Raw genomic sequence first — 13927 nt, 5'->3', positions numbered from 1 at the left:
ATAGAGTCCAGCCTCTTTGCAGTTTGGAAGTCCCAGCCACCCACCCAAAAGGCTATAAGTTATATGTTGTTTGTCTTACTAACCTTTAAAATAAGATTTAGAGGTATCACAAGGCGGGAAGGCGCTACTAGCCAGCGGCCACAAGTGGCATAAGTGGTCGTTGTGAGGCACTTACCATTTTGAAAGATGGCGGGTATGTCCTACCCCTGCGGGAGGACAGCGGGCGTTTCCTTACGGAGCATCCACACTGTGCCAGAGTAAGGGGTGGTGAGTCCTGCACAACGCGGGTTATGCCGTTATAGAGGGGGGGCGTTTTGGTCGTCCCCCAATTTTTTAAGGTAGTCAATTTGGCTAGAGCTGGTGTGTGGTAGCGTCCTTCTTTGCCACCCTTATTATTTAAATTAAAATTAATTAAATAAATACAGTTTAATTTTAAACCAATTGCAGTGGTGTCTTGTCGTTTTTTATTAGTTGTAAGCTAGCTTAACGGGTTATATTTACAAGTGTTAATTGCAATAAATTAATGGACAGCTTATAAAAATCAGGAGTTTTGAAAATCCACTGCTTAAATAGATATGATTCCTTAAAGCTTCATTCCAGGCCAGGAGGAATTGAGCTGTAACAAACATATTAGCTGGCATATATATTAATAACGAGCAATTGGGTTGGTTTTTTTAATCACACTTATCACTGTAATTTAACAATAACGTATCACAGAAACAGCTGCATAATCTGCACATGTGTGGCCCGAACTTGGTTCCACAGAAAGAGGAAAAATATGTTTTAAACAGACAAATAAATATATGTATATACATATATAAATCCAAAGAGGTCCACATTCACGTCATAGTCCATAACATGCTGGGGTAGCTACCCATACAGGACATACTGTACGAGTCCCTACAAAGATAAAGATCAGGGGTGCACTCACCAGTCTTCTTAAGGCCCCCACACATGGTACAATTTTTAAACGATATGGCTGCTTTCGACCGATTGGAACAACATATCATTTAAAAAGTGCCATGTGTGGGTATGACAACGATGCGATGCGCGCTCCCGCAGGTCAGTGATCGTGGTCGCTGATCTGTTCAACATGCAGAAAGATCAGCGACCTGTCTTTCACTATTTGCATGACATCATTCTGTGTGTATGCATGCTGAATGATGTCATAAACGACAGGGAGATCCGTGCTACATGCATCTGTGTGTCAATGACACAGATGCATGAATGGATCGATGAGTTCTGTCTGTGCTTCTGTCTTAAAAAAAATTAATAACGTGTAAAAATAAAAAAAATGGCATGCCCCCCCCCCCCCCCTCCCATAAGAACAACCAGCCCCAGGCTTTGGAGACCCAGTGCTGTTTGTGCTAAATACAGGGAACAAACAACATAGGGGTCCCCTGTATTACGCACAACCAGCACCAGGCTATTCAGAACCAGCCCTGGTTGCCAAATTACAGGGGACAAAAGATGTAGGGGTCCCCTGTATTTAGCCCAACCAGCACTGGGCTCTGATCCAGTGCAGGATCCTTCCAGGACTGGATACATGCTTTTAAACAGACAAATAAATATATGTATATACATATACATATATAAATCCAAGGAGGTCCACACTCATGTCATAGTCCATAACATGCTGGGGTAGCTACCCATACAGGACATACTGTATGAGTCCTTACAAAGATAAAGATCAGGGGTGCACTCACCAGTCTTCTTAAGGCCCCCACACATGGTATGATTTTTAAATGATATGGCTGCTTTCGACCGATTGGAACAACATATCATTTAAAAAGTGCCATGTGTGGGTATGACAACGATGCGATGCGCGCTCCCGCAGGTCGGTGATCGTGGTCGCTGATCTGTTCAACATGCAGAAAGATCAGTGACCTGTCTTTCACGATTTGCATGACATCGTTCTGTGTGTATGCATGCTGAATGATGTCATAAATGACAGGGAAATCCGTGCTACATGCATCTGTGTGTCAATGACACAGATGTAAGGATGGATCGATGAGATCTGTCTGTGTTTCTGTCTTAAAAAAAATGAATAACTTGTGTAAAAATGTAAAAAAATGGCATGCCCCCCCCCCCCTCCCAAAAGAACAACCAGCCCCAGGCTTTGGAGACCCAGTGCTGTTTGTGCTAAATACAGGGAACAAACGATATAGGGGTCCCCTGTATTAAGCACAACCAGCACCAGGCTATTCAGAACCAGCCCTTGTTGCCAAAATACAGGGGACAGAAGACGTAGGGGTCCCCTGTATTTAGCCCAACCAGCACTGGGCTCTGATCCAGTGCAGGATCCTTCCAGGACTGGATACATGCAGGTCCCGAACTGCATGGTAAGGAGTCCCCTAAAAGGGTCCACCCACCTCCCCACCAAGTCAACCACATCCCCTATAAACACACAGGGGTCAGTAACCTTACTGCACTAGTTAAGACTGTATTTGGACAGACTTTTTCACCATCTCCACCATCCTAGAGAAGCACTGTGTCTCCTAAAATAAAAGGATTGGTCCTATGCATCGGTGTCTGCCTTTCATTTCTCACATTACTTGCATCAGCTACCACACACCATAGCCACCAATTTATTATTATTTATACCTCTAATACCCCATATCCATGCCTAACATCTCTACACTACCTCAGTCACTCCTTCATTGCTATCTGGTACCCAGTTACCTTCCACCCACAACCCCGCACTGAAGACAGGAGCGCATGTGTAACCTTTCATTACCCTTGACTTTAAAGTAGGACCAGGTATCCCTACTTAACAGTGCCACACCTGTTGCTACTCCCCCTTCCATGCTCCAGTCATTCTCCACCTTTCCCTCCCTCCCCCCTCCCCCACACATTTGCCACCACATCTATGAAGCGCGGTTCACTCCCCATTAATATTGTAACTCAAATGACTACCTTATCTTGTACCTCCCTAAAATGAATATACACACAGATGTATCTAGATGTATTTATTTAACCTTTACATTGAGAGATCCTAAAGACTCTCATGGGTCTCCACTGTTAATAATAGTGGCCATGGAATGTTCTTGTCAGACTAGTAAGACTTGCTTTTAAAACCTTTTAAAATAATGGATTTTGTTATGTAATTTGTTTTTATATATTTATAAGGTACATAGGCCCTCATTCAGACCCACTCGCGAGCGGCTGTCCGCTCGCAAGTGGGTCGATGGTCTGCACTGCGCATGCGCATGACGGAGGGAGCTCCGTCGTGCGCATGCGCGAGACGCGACGAGTGAAGGACTTTCCTTCGCTCTGAGTGTCTCATCAAAGGGGGCGTGCTGTCGATGTTGACTGACAGCACGCCCCCTTTGGTGGGCGTGTCGGGGGCGTGCCTGCCAGACGGAGGCATTCCCAAGGGAACGCCTACCATCTCAAGCCGGCCCCACTGACATCACTAGTGTCAGTGGGAGTGATTTTGGCTTTGGGAGTGAAGCAGGCTTTTGCTCGCAGTTGTTGGTGACCCACAGCTATACGAGCGTCCAGGAGGACGCTCCATATTAATGGAGGTGGGCCCTGATTCAGAGCGAGCGCTCTGGTCAGAGCGTCCGGCTCTGAATCAGGGCCATTGTTTTACACTATTATTTAGAATATTAGATGCATTAATTGTGAATTAGAAGGTGTGTAAATCATCTTAGTGTAAATTAATACCACAAATGTAACTTTACAGGCTATAATATATCATTTGAAAATTAATAATGTCAATCTCTACAACCTGGTTATGCAATAAACCACAAATGTATTGGATGTATTGCAAATGAATCAAATACTTCAAGCGGTCATTCAGGCCAACTTGATAATTGGAAATAAATCAGACCTGTAGACCTTGAGAACAGTGCAAATCTATTTATTAGAAAACCTTTTGAGACAGACCTGTAAACTCCTAAAGAACAATGTAGGGCGGGAGCTATTAATATTAAATGAATTGGTGTAATGGATGTGTTGGCCGTTATGTGCTCTATTTGATAATTACAGTGGCTCTAATAAGGTCAGGGCTTAGGATTCACCTCTTAAAAGACCACTATTAACACATTGTAGCACACACATGATAAATTATTAAAAATAAATAAATAAAAACTTGTCATGAACTGTTAGGCAACCTTGCAAACATTTAGGAGTCAGCTGACAATGGGGAGGCCTGTCAACAGCAAGGTGACTAGGTTACATAACAGGAGATCAACATTATGGCAAGTATCGGGGTTGGGCTAAAGGGGAGCAAGCCCAATTGGTGCTCTACTTCCTGATGGCTGATCCTACCCTAGGACCAGGCACTAATGTGCTGCATTGCACTGCAACACAGATTAAATATCCTTTCTTTCACCTCAATAAATCCCCACCCCCCCTTCAGTCTCCCCTGAATTCAGTTTCATCTCTTCTTCACACAGAGAACAGAGCTTTGTTTTCAAGACTAGATAATAAATGAGGGATATATTGCTGTTAACTATGGCAGGTCAACTATTAAAGATATCAGGATGGTGGCTACTGTATTCATTTTATCATTGGGTTAGTGTAATAATATTTATCTGGGTGTATAGTATATTAATTATTGTGGTCTGGGAAGTGGTATTTATGTTGTTTGGGAGGATCATAGGGATGTTGTCTGGGAGTGTGTCATCTGGGATGTAATAATTTGACTTTGGGGGGTGAGGAGAGGCGTTATTAATGGTATCTGATGTACAGTAATAGTGTATTATGGTAACTGGGGGAGTATTCATGGTATATATAGGCTGTACTAATGTAATCTGTGAGGCAGTGTATTAATGGTATCTAAGTAGGCTACATTTAAAGTTATCCTTGGGGGCTATTATATTAATGTTATCTAGTGGGTAGTGTATTTAGGTTTTCTGTGTGTGGGGGGAGGTGTTTTTTGTCACAAAGATATGGTTTGCCAGGTAAGTTTGGCATTAAGTGTGGGGGAGGGTAGTAATACCATGTGGACGCTGATGGTGGGCTGTTTTAATAAAATACTGTATGTATATATTATAGGGTGTGGACTACCGGGTAAATTTACTAATAATCGTGTTATTCCGAGATGCCATTCACTGCATGTTTGCCCTGTTTTTCAAACACAGAGATTTGCTATAAGCAAACACAGGTGACAAAACACGAATCTCTCTGCAAAATGTATTTAACCTATAACCCCTTCACCCACTGCCACTATGAGTGCAGGGAAAAGCCGTGGGCTTTCAGCCCAGGACTGGTTTATGATTGGGAGGGGTTTTTTTCAGGGCCCCACTTTCCAAGGATTGCCAGCCCTAGGCTAATTAAGGGTTTGGCAGGTGGACCCTACACAGTGTGTCCCCTTCCTATGCCATTACTAGTCCGGCTGGTACAGCCCGTTGGAAAATAGGGGGAACCCCACATAATTTTTTCCTACAATTTTCCTCTTCCAGCCCGGGCTTAGAGGTCCAAGGTTAGTTATAGTTTTTTGGGGGGACCCTAAATCATTTTTTTTTAACACTTTAATGCCTTTATTACACTCAGAAGCATGCACAGATCATAGATCTCGCAGATCAAGCAATTGTTTGCCATTGCACATGCATCGCATTGCGATTACAGACACACAGAGTATCCCATCACAAAGTGACTCACCGTTTGTCAGTGTTTTGGGGGTGGTAATGGAGAGTGGTCAGAAAAACGCAGGCATATCTGTCCGTTTGAATGCCGTTACATGGCGTACATAAATTAACCACTTCAATTGTATATGCAGCTCTACATATCAGGAGAGCTCCCAAGGCTGCGGCAGGTCAGACCTGCTGCAAGAGTAAGATGGCAGCTGATGGGCGTCGATGTTACCGATATTTACATGGGTAAGCGTCATTGCATGAAGGCAAGAAGGCAGCAGTGGGTGTCTTTATGCTCGGGTGATCTTTGCTAACATTAGCATATTTTTTCGCTGCTACTTTGTGTATGAAATCGCAGATGCGATCGCATTAGCGTACATCTCTGAATCAGGCCCACAGTTACTTGCTCTATCTTGCTCAATTCCCAAATCTGAAGCAGGCCCAAAGGCAGCTTAACATGCATCAAACTGATATAGATATACATTTATAGTACTAAGGCAAGGTACACACTTGAACAATTTTACTCACGATCCAACAGATTTAACGATTTTATTAGGTATGAAAAAAACAGAAAACATCCAATTTTAAGTGTACACAGTACTCAATTATCTTCCAGCATCCCGGTGTGCGATATGACGATGGTCAAAATAACGGCGCCAGAATCCCGACCGCCGGCATCCCAAAAGTAACTATCAGGGGTTAGGGGGAGGGTTAGGTTTAGGGGTTAGGCACCAGGGGGAGGGTTAGGGTGAGGCACTAAGGGGGGAGGGTTGGATATAGGGTGCAGAGAGGGGAGGTTAGGTTTAATCACTGGGGGTGAGGTTAGGTTCAGGCATTGAGGAGGGAGGGGTAGGGGTTAGGATTAGTGGTAGGATACTTACCTAATGGTGTCAGGGTTCTGACTGTCGGGATGACACTGTCGGTATTCTGACTGAAGGCCGGGATCTCATTCCCAATCCGTTTTAGATAAATGTCCCACAGCAGTTCAGATTCAGTTATCTGATCCGACTGGTTTTTAAATATAATCGCCCCTGAGTGTTGCGTACACACTCTGACATTATTGGACAGAACAGACAATCGGCCCCTTTATTGCATAATGTGTACCTAGTTTAAAGATATACAGTAGTGGTCTGATAAGCCGATTCCAATTGTTTGGCCTGAGAATCTGATAGTGTGTCAGCAACTATGTGCCTTCAATCCGTTCCTCTAATTGTGTAGTGTGAGTCTGACACACCTCTGAAACGGAGGTGTGTCGCCACCGTTGGGGGGGGGGGGGGAAGAGGCCAATATCTACGTCGAGTGATGGAAATGTCCTGGCCTCTTCCTCTAAACTAAGGTGGCCGGCTGCCGGACCCTATGTGAATGCTCGAAATTGGATGTTCTCAGGACTGGTTTTTAACTCCAATAAATGTCTAGTCTTAGCGTCATTTGGTAAATCTGTCCTGTCTTGGAAAATATTTACAAATTGTTCTTAATTTCCCCATGATTTCCACATATTGTAAATTCTTAAATTATTTACAATTCTTTATTTACTCCTTAACAATCCCAACAAAAGTAGTGTGGTCTAGCCATTTTAGCATCTAACTAAGCAGATTGTGTCTTGACATAGGCAAACATAGGGGGGGTTTCTGTTTGCCTGGAAAGCCCCCTCCCCAGTCCACACTATGTCCACTATAGAAATAGTCATACCGAATTTGATTAATGCTACATTTTCTTCTCAGTATCACAAATGAAATAATTAGCACCACCTGTGGATTATTTGTGTCCGCCAGTAATAAATACACCTGTGCACCAGCTAGGAGATCTGGAAAACATGCACGGTTAGGTGAGCACTGCTATAGACCATCAATAGGGTTAATTATTAATACCATATAATAATACACTATCCAGTGCATGAAAAGACCAATATGTACATATATGTCCAGTGCAGTGCTAGGTTTTTCTGCCCGGACTAGCTCCAATTCTCTGGAATGGTGCCCACATCTGAAATAAAAACATTAATCTCAGGCAGGATGGCCCTACTGCTGCATTTAATGGCTTACTGTGATCGCTGGTCCTGTATATGCTGGAATTATGACACACAATACACTTTGTATAATGCATAGTAAAGCTGATTAAGTGATAATTATGCCCTCTTCATGGTCTGGCCACACTCGCTCTAAAATCAAGAAATTGGAATCCCACCTCTAGAAATCCTGCGTTTGCCACTGCTTGACTGAGCAGATAAACAGATTGAATTTAATGAATATCAATTTACTGTACCAATGTTGGATAGAGCTGAGAGGATGCAAGATGGCCCTAAACAGCACTTGTATATATAGATGAGGTCCGGCACTGAGAAATGCTTCCATAGCCCTTAAACCTTAAAATACTGTATTCTTGCTTAGATGTTGTGTAAGAGGTTTTTGTTTTTGAACCATTTTTCAGCCAGCAGGTGGTGCTGGTAATACATTTGGAATTAATATGCAGCATCCCTTGTACAAGAAACTGCAGCAATTCTTCTTTCCTGCTTCCTGGATTGTGCTATGCAGGTTTATATTGCTCTGCTAAAGCCTAAGAAAAGTACAAAAGAGCCAAACAAACATTAAGAAACACTATTGACAGCATTATTAATTATATGCCTGGTTTTCCTAGTCTGCTAAAATAATTCCAACTTTGCACCATCAAACCATAGAACAAAACAATCATGGGCTGGTTCTGAGTTGGTTGCAAAGCAAAAAACAGCAAGTAACTTTCTATCTGGAACAAATCATGTTACATGCATGGTAAATACTGGCTGCTTTTGCATGTAGTCAAAACATACTGGACAACTTTATTTTTACACCGCAATTTAGATCTCAGTTTGGAGACACCCCTCCCAAATCTAAATCTCCCTGTACATTGTAAATCTGCTGACCTGCAGTGCACATGGTTTTACCAAGGTGCAAAGTTACTTGCTCTTTTTTGATTTGTTCCCAACTCAAAATCAGCCCTAAGTATTGCTGCTCAACTGATGTGTAACTTCGGTCCAGCTACAGCTTTCGAGTCGGTCTTTTTCTCACTGTTCCTTTTAATCTACAAACCACCTTCATAGAGTAAAGAATCCAGCAAAGTTTATAGTGAATTGTATACAGATTTTGGTGTTTTTGGTCTTAATTTTGGTTTTGGTTTTGGTTCTAATTTATCATTGTGTTTTGGTTTTGCCAAACCACCGTTATCTGGATCTGGATTTTTTTTTTTAATTAATAAAAACAGCGAAAATCTATTTTTTGGCCTGTTTTGTTCCTCTTTTTGTTTTATCAACGTCAATAACATTAATTTCCAGTCAGTTCCAGCCAAATTTGACCACCTCACAGCTCACAATATTGTTTTTAGTTTTCACCCATATTGACCAAAGGCTGCAGCAAGCTCACTGGCTAAACTAAGCGAAAGAGCAGTGGCACAAACACATGGCAGTTTTAAAAAAAATATAGCACATCTAGGAAAAATAGTGGCACTGCAGTGGCAGACAGAATGGCAGTTTAGTATAAACTATACAATGCTATAGAATGTTTCATTAATAAAAAACTAGATCAGAGGCCCAAGGCCAGCAACGTTAAATTGAGGTGGAGTACTATTTAGTGGAAAGCAGGTAAAGCATTGATTGATTGATTGATTGATTGATACATCAGCCAGTCAGTTGGCAGAGGAGAATGGTTTTCAGACAAGTTAAAAACATAATTTCAGAGCTCTGCCAAAACCTGGACTCTAGGCTACACAGTGTTGCAAGAGAGTCTGGAAACAAAAACTACTTTTACATTAGTGAGATGGACCAGGGATGATACTTTCTTCTTGTCAACAAAGAACTTAATGATAAATGGGCAGCACAGATGGTGTAATGGTTAGCGTTACTGCCTCACAGCACTGAGGTCATGGGTTCGATTCCCACCACGGCCCAACCTGTGCGGAGTTTGTATATTCTCCCTGTGCTTGCGTGGGTTTCCTCCGGGTACTCTGGTTTCCTCCCACACTCCAAAAATATACTGGTAGGTTAATTGGCTCCCAACACAAATTAACCCTAGTGTGTATGTGTGTGCGCATGTGATAAGGACTATAGAGTGTAAGCTCCACTGAGGCAGGGACTGATGTGAATGGCCAAATATTCTCTGTAAAGCACTGCGGAATATGTATGCGTTATATAAATAACTTGTAATAAAAAAAAAAACGATGGCCACACTCCAACTTTAAGTAGTCAAAGTAATATTTAATGTAGATCACAATTTAAATACTATATTTTTTGTCTTCTGGTATATAAATAAATATATGTACAACATTAAGCTATTACAAAATTAGATATTGCTGCTGCTGCTTAAGGCCATACACACACCCATTGGGCTGTCACAGTCATGTAATCTTTGACTAGTCCTGCTTGTCCACATATCTGTGGTCAAGCGGATAGTGAGTAAAACAGCATTAGGTTTTCTTAACATCCCGGTACAGACAAGGAACCGAGATGGATTTTGGTAGCGGGGACACAGTACCTCAATTAACTGTCTAAAACCAGATGCATTGATGGTGGATATTGGACGCAGATCTAATGCTAGCATAGCTGTCATGGTTCAGTGATCCACTGTGCAAGTGGATGGCAGCTTTCCTACTTGCATCCTCTTGCAAAGGTTTGTTTCAGAGTCAATTGTTGTTTGAAACTACTAGTGTTCTTGGTCCCCTTCTAAGATGAATATTCACCCCCAACAGCAGCAGCAGCCCTGGTGCACACTGGATTCTTCTGGGGAATCCTAGATGGGGTAGAGTTAGTTAGCCTTTGCAAATTGGATGCAGGAGGACTACCTCCAATCATTAATAAGGATATTGATGATGAAGGTGTTAGTGGTAGAGATTGCATGTGCTGGGATCTATCCATGTTGCTGCTAGCTAATGCTGGACTGCTTGGTATTATTTAATGGGATTTTTTAGATCTTCCTAAATAATTTGCATGAACTAGCTGCAAATTACGTAACAGGGAGGAGGTTCCTAGATGGTTAACATCCCTACCTCTACTTACCTTAGCCTCACAAATGGTACAGATGGCTTGACAAATGTCAGGATTTGGGTAAAAATAATTCCACATGAATGAGGTGGCTTTTTTGGTCTTATGCCCAGGTATAACAATGGCCTTCTTCTTATCACGGGCAAGAACTGCTGCCCCTAGAGGCTGACTTATTTGACATAAACAACATCCTCATCAGCAACATCCTCATTAGTGTCAGATGCACAAATATCCCCCTCATCCTGTTGCACTTCCACAGTAGCATCCTCAATTTCTAAAGCTCGGTACACACTAGATGATGATCATTATCGATGGCACCTGGCGGGATTCCAGCATCGGCAACTGTGTACACACTTGCTGATGCCAGCAGCGGTGAAGCGACGGCGGGGGCCATTCAGCAGCATGGCCCTTGCTAATGATGTCGCCTGTCGGACCAGTAGGCAAGTTCGATGGACAATGTCGCTGATGATGTGCAGGAGCGCACATCACCAGCGACAGAACGGGTACACATTAGAGGATGTGCCCGATATCTCATCCAATCTGGCCAAATTGGACAAAATATCATCTAGTGTGTACCCGGCATTAGTTACCATCAGAAATGTCAGACTCACACAAAGCAATCGAGGACACACTTAGGGATATATTTACTAAAGTGAGAGTTTTTAGAAGTGGAGATTGATAACACAGGACTATGTGGACTGTACATATTCCTTCAGCAATTCACAAATATATGCATGTTTATGTTATTTACTTTTTCTTACACTGCAATTTAAAGAATATAGAAATAATTAAGAATATATAAATTAGTTGTGTGAGTTGCAGAAGGCCGTATTTGTCGAATGGCCTCAGGCCTAGAGAGGATAAGGCCTACCCTTTTCTCTTTAAAGTAAGCAAATCTGTGTCTGATGCAGCAGCCATCTTGTTTAATGTTCTAGCAATAAGAATTGTAGGTTTAAAATGTCAGTTTTAGCGTGTACAGACTAGTAGACAGCAAGTCTCAGATTTTAAAAATAAAAAGATTTAAATCAAGATAGCCTTGGTCTGCAAGAAGCATGAGCTGAAGGCTACATGGGAACAGAAAGATAACACCGAATAGTGTCAATATTATGGTTAAGACACCCATAACCAATTAAGGCCTAGCATGTACGAATATTAAATAAATTAATATTCCCCATTGAGTTAACTGGAGTTATAGCCAATATGATAGTATAAAACTCAGCAGAGAGAAAGGGAGGGGGGAGCAATCAGAGGACAAAGGAGAGAGGGCACACAACGAGGGTCTGGAGGTGCTGGTGCCGTTGCCGTACGTATGTATGAAATTGGCTGACTGGTATGCTGCACTGGGTGTCACAAATTTATGTTACAAGTATTCCCTACTGCTGTTAATAATAACCTATGTTTTTGTTGTGAATCTGCACTGGCAAAGTACATGTACAATTAAGCTGTCTTTAAGTAAAAGCATTGTCATTTATTTTAGAATCTGTATTTGTGTGAATTATTTCATTTCTCTTTGTAACGGGTAAGGTTTATAAGTAATCTAAAACACATCACGTTATCAAGATGCTACCCATAGCAACCAATGAGATTCTAGCTATTATCTTCTAGAATGTGCTAGTTAAATGTTAAGTAGAATCTGATTGGTTGCTATGGGCAACATCTCCAGATCTAAAAACTCTCACTCTAGTAAATATACTCCTTAGACTCTCCTCAGTTTGCTCTTCAGCCTTAGTTTTGTTTTGGTGAATTAATATGCCTGTTTTTAAGGTGACACTTGTAGACTTAGAGTGAGAAGTTGTTGCATGTGAGGTTTCAGAAAATTTGTGACTGTGTTTGGCCCCAGATTTCGCAATAGGCATTCTAGTGCATGAAACAGCAGTAGCAGGACCACCGCTCACAAAGGAAGGCCATGGCCTGAGCCTTTCCTTGCCACTGCGTGTAGTGTAAGGAATGTTGGCAATTTACATTTAATTACAACTAATAATTGATTTAATTCGCCATTTCTTAAGCTTTATTTTAATTTAATTTTTATAACAGTACCTGAACACACAACACAGTGAGTCACAGCACTCCTAGTAATGTTGGAACCCTAATAACATTATATTTTTTAGCACACAAGTTTTATTTTAATATTTTATAACAGTGCCTGAATACACAGCACTCAGAGTAATGGTGACACCCTAATGATATTATAGTTTTCTTTTATTTTTTTGACAGTGCCTGACCATACTGCCTTACAGCATTCATGTGGTGTTTTTTTCTACTACATGTTGGCCCTTTAAGTTACACACAATGCTCTAGTCCTAATGGCATTTTTTAAAATTACAAATGTGCCCCTTTAAGTTAAACACAGTGCTCCTAATGGTGTTTTTTTTTAAATGACAAAGTGCACATGTAGGCTTTAACATGGTACTACACAGTGATGAAACACAGTCCCACACCTTTTCCCTCCGGCCTCCTGTGTGAAATGGCGCCTTATAACTAGAGAGGGACTTTTAATAAGCAATCCAAAACACGTGATATCCAACTCCAGGAAGATGACCTTTTGCCCCGGTTTGGGATTCCAACATGGCAGGAACACCCGAGCCCCGGCTCGATTCAACACAGATCCCCTAAGTTCATGTATGTACGGTTACCACAGAAACTGAACCACACATCTCTAATATAAATGTCCTCCCAGCATCAATGATAACTGGAGAGACGGAGCCAGCCCCCTGAGACAGCAGATGTGCCTGCAGCAGCACACTGCAAAGACAGTAGAAGCTGCACACGGGGCTCAGGAGGTGAGCGCCCACCTGACACTTAATAGTACACTGTAGTGTATTGTGGTGCAGTGAAACTGGGTGTAGGGGGGATGGCCGGGCTTTGGAGTCTACGCCCTTGACAGTAAGACACCATAAATATTCCAGAGAACTGTACAATGAATAAGTAGCAGCAAGTTACATAGTTGTAGTTGTATTTTCTACTAAGTCACACAATTAATAAACAGTAATGTGTTGCAGAGTACAGATGGTAGTTCACAGGGGAGATGGGACATAACAGAGCATAAAGAAAGCCTGTGCCCAAATACAGGAGGGAACAGAAAAAAAGGAAAGAATGACCAGGTGGTGATATCTTACAATATAGAGGGGAGGGGCAGACTCAAGAGGGTGACAATGAGTGGGTAAGAAGGTGGGGGAAGGCAGTAGGGGATGAGTTAGGAGGAGTAAGTATGGGAGGATAAATTAGGAAGAGGACTGGTAGGCTGTTATGAAAATAAATATTTATAAGGTGTGTGTTAAAGCTTTGAGGACTAATGAATAACTGTTTTGATGTGGAAGTGAGTTACACAGAGTGGAGCAGA

The sequence above is a fragment of the Taudactylus pleione genome, unplaced genomic scaffold (genome assembly GCF_031769625.1).
Source record: "Taudactylus pleione unplaced genomic scaffold, aTauple2 ptg000256l, whole genome shotgun sequence".
In the NCBI taxonomy this organism is placed as follows: domain Eukaryota; kingdom Metazoa; phylum Chordata; class Amphibia; order Anura; family Myobatrachidae; genus Taudactylus; species Taudactylus pleione.
The sequence above is the reverse complement of the archived record's forward strand: the minus strand, read 5'-3'. Positions refer to the sequence as shown.